This window comes from Rhipicephalus sanguineus, chromosome 3 (genome assembly GCF_013339695.2).
Source record: "Rhipicephalus sanguineus isolate Rsan-2018 chromosome 3, BIME_Rsan_1.4, whole genome shotgun sequence".
Lineage (NCBI taxonomy): Eukaryota > Metazoa > Arthropoda > Arachnida > Ixodida > Ixodidae > Rhipicephalus > Rhipicephalus sanguineus.
The window spans coordinates 26,308,865-26,316,794 of record NC_051178.1 but is presented as its reverse complement, the minus strand read 5'-3'; positions in this window follow the sequence as shown (position 1 = coordinate 26,316,794).

Genomic DNA, 7,930 nt, shown 5'->3' with positions numbered 1-7,930 from the left:
CTTTTGGCTAGTATCTGAGAAGCATTACGACGAGCGCATGTGTTCAGGTAATGACCTGGCTTTAACGAACGTGGGTCGATTATTCACGACACCCCGGTTGCCGGGCGCAAAAAAAAAAATGGTGTGGTTGTCATGACGCTATCATACCGCTGTCATAACGGTGTGGTTGTCAGTAACCCCAGTTATTGTCGCAAAATTGACAAGTCGAGAAAGAACGTGCTCTCGACGAAACGTTAGAGGTGCGTACCTGCGCCAAGAACACTTTTGTCATGCGGGCCTTTCTGTCATGTCGATTGAACTGCCTGTTGGCGTCACGTGACGCCAACAGGCAGAAAAAGAGTGTTCCGCACTTGCCGCCACGGCTGCGATCGGCGCTGAATAACACTCCTAGGTTCAAATGCACATATATACCCCATAAAGTGGACGGGGGGATGACCGCCGCCGTAGCTCAGTGTTAGAGCATCGGACGCGTTATTCGAAGGTCGCAGGTTCGGTTCCTGCCGGCGGCAAGTTATCTTTTCGTCCACTTTACTTTCTTCACATTTATATCCTAATTACTACAAATAACACCCCCTATACTTTCCTTGGCATTATTGTCTGTCACTTCTCATTCATATATGATATAATTAGTACATCGCAGTATGGATTTCCGAAAAATAAATAATGCGAGGATGCATTCCTCAAAAAAAAAACGTCAAATACTACAAAATATTGAAAATCGTTTATACACGGTCGGTTTATTCCTGGACCAGCGTAAAGCATTTGACAGTGTGAATCATGAAATACTGTTATGTAAACTTCATAGCTGTGGCATAGCGGTACAACGTTAGATCTTATGCGAAGCTACCTAACGGATCGTTTTCGGTATGTTTCACTAAATCAGGTCACCTCTCCACATCTTAAAATACAGACTGGCGTACCGCAGGTATCGATACTTGGCCCAGTATTATTTAACATATACATTAATGACCTCCCAAGCATTTCACCTACACCGAACATAGTCATGTATGCGGATGACACCAACCTTTTCTTTTCAAATTCATCCCTACAACAGATTAAAAAAGAAATATTGATTATTCAGATTTATTATCCGACTGGCTGAACTTAAACAAACATCAATTAAATACTAGCAAAACTAAGTATATATTATTGAAAACGATACATAAGGCAATACATGTTAATATTACTGTTTTATATAAAGGAAAGCAGATAGAACAGGTATCAACGCAAAAGTATTTGGGGGTATGGTTTCAAGGAAACTTCTCTTGGCACAGTCATGTCAATAAACTCAGCAGCGACCTCAGTAAAGTAGTAGTCTCTATGTATCAAATTAGTGTATCAAATTAGTATCAAGTTAGTAGACTTCGTCATCCTGTAGAAAATGTCTGCTAAAGTCAAGAATTTATGCTTGAATCTTGACAATTCTGATTGTGAAATTTGGGGCTGTACTTATTTAGATTTTAGCCAAAAGGCTTTTTGATTTAACCCATATAAATAAAAACGTCTCATTCGTTTTCATGCGCACGTGGCTACTTTTAGCTAGTTTTGCTGCCCCTGGCTAAAGTTGGCTACTTTTTGGCTAGTTTTCCCAAGTTTTTGGCAATTTTTTTTTACTTTTCGACCTGGCAATTCTGTCCCCTAACGCTTCTAATGGAGAATCCTGCGCACGCCTATGATTGTATCTAACCAAACTTGACACCACTGGTAACTACATTACGGACCATAAGGCCGACGTCGTCAGCATTCAAGAAACACAAACAGTTATACCATTACATTTACATTATAGCATAACTTTCACGAAACACTGCGCGCATACTCCTTGTGACGCCAAGCCAAGCATACCTTCTCTCGTGATAACTAGGTTTAGAAGACTTAGACCTAACCCACTTTTTTTCATAGTCGCAATGGCTCAAGCGGATTGGGTTGGCACGACGTTCAACGTTGCAGTCGTGTATATGGAACTGCGAAGGCATCTACACCATACAATCTGTTGAACTGTTATGCCAACGGAATTACGGTGAAGTAGGCTACCGAGATGTCCTTGCAGTGCGAGTGAAGGGTGAAAAAACAAGTCTTAGTGGCTTTCTTCTTCGCGCGATGCAACGGATGCGATAGCAACAAGTCGAAATGTTATACAAATCAAAGGTCGCAGCTGATTCCTCCTCCGTCTGCCCTGGCGTCACTCAACTAAACGCTAGCGTGACAAAACGTGGATGCTGTAGCGAGGGAAAAGACTTTCGTGCTGTGCAGAACGCGAACTAGCGGCCCAAAAGCAACACGTACAAAGGTGTGAGCCGTCTACTAATTCCTGTCAAGGTATCGCGCGTGACTGCGCCTAGTCGCTCAAAGTGCGCAGTTGCTGCCAAAGCCACGTCGACATCCCTCTGGGACAGCGAAGAACATTTTGTGCAACGGCAGCCGCAAACCGGCACATTTTCTGCCTGCTTGAGCCGCGTTCATCGGCTTCCTTCGCACGCTTTCACTCGCACTTAGAACATTTGGCGCGCTAGGTGAACGTATCGCCCTTGGACATATGTGGAGACTTACGGTGACAGCGCCGATAAAAATGCGGTGAGAATGTCTATATAACTACTACTGCAATATTGTTAGCAATATGGCCTTTTTTCAGCATTAGGTTGGCATAGGTTGGTAATGCTTCATGTGATAGCCACCACGGCGCGTGCTAAATGAAATGCGTCTCCGCAAAATAAAATAATGCAGACTCACATTTCTTCCAGAAGAGCACCGAAGGTGAGTGGCGTCGCATGCTCGCACTCAGGCAGCAGTTCCCCGAAAACATTTCCGTCCAATATGCCCAAGTCTCTTACGATGGGTGAAGGCAAGAGTGGCTGTGAAAGCCGCTGCAATGATTGCTGACTGCCACCAACATCGCCAAATTCTGCACCTTCACTTTGCACGGGCGATGGTGACCGACGGAGGACAGTAGTGGTGGTTGAACCTGTCCAAAGAGGAGAATCCGAATATATATATATATATATATATATATATATATATATATATATATATATATATATATATATATATATATATATATATATATATATATATGTCACAGTATTGCCGCAAGGGCGAAAGTGCCACCGTTCTTCGTTGAACAATTCAATTTGCTGCTATCACCTTCATTGCTTCGCTGTTTCGATAACAGTGTGATTTTTTTCTTCATATTGTAGCGAAGCCATGGAACTGTTTAATGGGTTGCACGCCTTCTAGTGGGTCGTCCTCTTCGGCTTCTTTTTGAAAGAACACAGCTCGAGCTGAGAGCCCATGCGTTGCATTGACTGTCTCCATTGTGTATTGCCGCTATGTGCCCTGAAATAAACGACTTAACAACTTGGTGGAGAGTGCTGTGCCCTCACAACAATTTTGGTCCCCATTCGATGCCCCTGGCGCTTCGATCTCGAACCCTGTCATCTACCATGCCTCAAGACGCCGCCCAGTAAACGCCTCCCTCTGCACCGACCTCATGCCCCAGTGTCCCTCGTATCCGCGACCCCCATGTCTTCACTGGCGGGGATGATACCGACGTAGAGGACTGGCTCGCAATTTACGATCGCGTCAGTGTCCCTAATAATAGGAGCAAGACCCAAAACTGACCAACTTGGTTTTGTACCTCGCCGGTGTGGCAAGACCGCCATTATCAACATGTTTGGTCACCCTGCCATGCTTAAGTTTCAGGCCGAACAGCGTTTACGTGATCGAGCTTAGCAGGCCGGTGGATCCTTCGGCAGCTACATCGAACACGTCCTCGACTTGTGTAAGAAAGCTGACGCCACCACGTCGCAATCTGACAAGATCAGGCACATTGCGAAAGGAATCGACTAGGATGTCTTCACCATGCTGCTCGCCAAAAAACCCAGCACAGTGCTAGAGGCGATAACGCTCCGCCAAAACTATGAGGAGGTGTGCCGGCAGCGGTCGATGACCCATCGCTATCCATCATGCAACGCCGAGCTCGCTGGCTAGTCGACCGTATCTGACAACATCGTGTTGCTCGCAGAGGTGAAATCATTCGTGCGCGAGGAAATCGCGTACCAGTTCTCTCTGCTGGACTTTGCTCACCCGCAGTACGTTGAACAGCCGCCAACCATACTTCTGCCTTCCATTCGCCAAGCGATTGAGCACGAAATCGCTGAGGTCATGCCCGAGTACCACCAGCACCATCCGGTTCCTGCAACACTGAATTCCGCTCAAGTTGTCGCAAGGACGCCGCCACCAATCCCTGCGGCTGCCCCACACAGTTAGGCTCAAGCCGCCGCTAGATCTCAGTCCTTCGAAGCGGGTGTGACGGCTTCCTAGGCCGAAGTCCGGCGTAGGCCGCGCCTGCAGCTCACCATGGAGTCCTATCAGTTTCCTCCCCATCAATCACGTCCTGCCACATGGGCAGGCTTTGCCTCAGCGAACCGATAGTGCACAGCAGATAACCGCCCCCATATGCTTTGCATGCGGTTACCCTGGACTCGTCGCGCGTTACTGAAATCGCGTGCAGCCGCCTAGAGTCCCGTCACCCATCACGAGCTAGTCGAACCGCCCACATTACGACCCACTTACGACTTTGTCAGCGACATCACGACAAGCTCTATCTACTCAGTTCTCTCATTCTCCCCGACGTTGCTCACTGTCGCCGATGCGGTCACGTTCTGCCACACGAGAGCAGGAAAACTAGTCGTCGCAGTCTATGAGGCAAGGGCTGCGACGCTATCGAACTGCGAAAGCCCTCAGCGAAGCCCATTGAACGTGATAAACGTGTTTGTGGATTGTGTTCACACATCTGCGCTTATCGACAATGGAGCCGCCGTATCGGTTATCGACGCAAAACCTAGCCGCTTATTCCGAAAAGCGACGACGCCGCTTTCTGGGATGTCCCTCAGTACCGCCGCCTCCTTGAGTATTCCTCCTACAGCAGTGTGCATTGCTCGCTTCGTCATTCGGGACGCTCTGTACGAGGTAGCATTCGTCATAATTTCTGCATGATCTCACGACGTCATTCAGGGATGAGATTATCTCTCCTGCCACGATGCTACCGAACAGCGCTACCGAACCATCGCTACCGTACAATGCAAGGATTAATGTATCACCTCGCTGATTGACGTGCTCATTTATCCACGGCGATAGGACGGTGGAAAATTGCGTGTGAAGCCTCGGAAGTATGAGGGCAGTCCTACGAAACTGCGCAGTTCTTTGACGGACGTAAATTTGTGAAATTTGGCCACGGCCTGAAGCTTGGCCAGATCGGGAAGGATTTCGTCCTTGGACATGACGTAGCCGAGGATTGTCAGCTGCCGTGCCGCAAATCGGCACTTCTTCAGATTCACTTAGAAGACGGCGTTGCTCAAACGTGTCAAAACATGCCGCAGACATTGGAGATGCGTGGAGAAGTCCGGAGCGAAGACGACGACGTCGTCCAGGTAACACAGGCACGTGTGCCATTTCAAGTTGTGCAGAACGGTGTCCATCATGCGCTCGAAGATCGCGGGTGCATTACACAGACTAAAACGGCATGACGTTAAACTCGTACAAGCCGTCGAGCGTGACAAAGGTTGTCTTCGGTCGAGCGTCATCAGCCATGGGTACTTGCAAGTACCCCGAGCGCAAATCGAGAGATGAAAATAATTCTACTCCTTAGAGGCTGTCAATGGCGTCGTCGATTCGTGGCAGCGGATAAACATCCTTGCGAGTGATCTTGTTGAGCCGTCGGCAGTCCACACAGAACCGCACAGAACCGTGCTTCTTCGCAACGAGACCAACCGGAGACGCCCATGGGCTGTCCGAGGGTCAAATAACGTCGCGTCGAAGCATATCGTAGACTTGCTCACTAGTTACCCGACATTCTGTGGGAGACACGTGATATGGACGTTGCCGCAGTGGTGGTCGGGCGCCAGTGTCGATACCATGCGTAACAGCGGACGTGCGGCCGAGAGAAGTTTGCCCGACATCAAAAGAAAAACGAAATTTTTACAACAGGCACAGAAGATGGGAACGCTGTACCGACGTAAGGTTGTCGGCAATGGAGGGACGAAATACATCAGCGGGTGATTAGTCAGATGTGCAAGCAGCTCTGATGGTAAGAGAACTGGTACAGTGTGAGTCATCGTTTGCGTCCAGAAATTGTGCGTCTTCGAGGAGCTCCAATCTGCCGAGACATTCTCCTCGCACCAACGTAACAATGTGCGGGGTTGTGTTGATAACAAAAATAGCCGTGCTGCCCTGAGTGACTTGCACGGCCGCGAAAGGCACCAGCAAGCCTTTCCTAATGCAAACGCGGTCAGATGGCGAAAGGAGTTCAATAGTGTCGGAGAGACCGGCACAATAGACTGGCACGGCTGCTGACGAGTTTGGAGGCACTTTAGTATCTTCGTTGATGAGGATACTGGCCAATGCCGATGGACTGTCTGCCGGCGTCAAATGTGAGAACTATGAGAACGGTGAGAGTTTGATTGCGGCTGGTGTGCAATGAATTACGGCGTCTTGAAGGGAGGGAAAATCCCATCGCAAGATGAAGTCGTGAGAGCATGCAGCAATTATGATGAACTCGACGTTGTATAGAAAGTCCTGAATGACGACGCGAGCAGTGCATACTGCTGTAGGTCTAATACTCTGGGAGCTACTGGCACGGAGGGACATCCCAGAAAGTGGCGTCGTCAGTTTTCGGAGTAGGCGACTAAGTTTTCAGTTCAGAACAAATACGGCGGCTCCAGTGTCGATGACGGAAGATGCGCAAACACCGTCGAAAAACACGTCTATGACATTCGATTGACTTCGCTGAGGGCTTTTACAGTTCGATAGCGTTGCAGCCCTTGTCTCGTGGACTGCGACGACTAGTTTTCCTGCTCTCGTGCGACAAAACGTGGCCGCATTGGTGACAGTGAGCGTCGTCGTGGAGATGGAGAGCGGCGAGTAGATGGAGCTGGGCGTGACGTCGGTGACATAGGGAAAGGTGGTTCATAGAATGCACGGCTGGACTGGCAGGTGACGGGTGACGCCACTCGAGGCGGCTGCACGCGATTGCAGTAACGTGCCACGTGACCGGCGTAAGCCTATACAAAGCAGATGGGCCGTTTGTCAGGTATGCGCAATCGGTCCGCCGGGGCAGGTCCCACCCAAGTCGCAGGATGCAATTGACCGGGCGGCTGCTGAAATGACTGCATGGTGGGCTGCAGGGGGGGGCCTAGGGATGACAGCAGCATACGTAGCCCGCACGCCCGCCTCGAAAGACCGAGGTCTAGCGGCGGCTTCGGCGTAACTCAGGGGGGCAGCCGCAGGGATAGCTTGGGGCATTCTGACGACAACTCGAGCGTAACTCTGTGGCAGGAGGTTGCTGATGGTACTCACGCATGACCTCCTCAATTTCCTGCTCAAACGTTCGGCAGAGGGGAGGAAGAAGGATCGTCGCCGGCTGTTGAACGTGCGGCGGGTGGACAAAGGCAGCAGAGAGAACTCGCGTGCAATTTCCTCGCGCACGAATGACTTCACTTCTTCCAGCAACGCGGCCTGGTCAGGTATGGCTGCCAAGCCAGCAAGCTCTTTGTCGCGTGATGGAAAGCGACGGGTCATCGAACGCTGCCGGCAGAGCTCCTCGTAGCTCTGGCGCAGTGTTATGACCTCGGCCACTGGGGAAGAGTTTTTGGCGAACAACATGGTGAAGCTATCGTCGTCAATGCCTTTCATAATGGTCCAGATCTTGTCAAACTCATATATGGTGCCATTGGCTTTCTTACACAAGTCGAGGATGTCTTCGATATAACTTGTGAAAGATTCACCGGCCTGCTGAGCTCGTTCGCGTAAGTGCTGCTCTGCTTGCAGCTTACGAACTGCAGGGCGGCCAAAAACGTTGATGGCGGCGGTCTTGAAAACTGACCAAGTCGCAAAATCGCACCCGTGGTTGTTGTACCACAAGCTTGCTGCTGCCGCC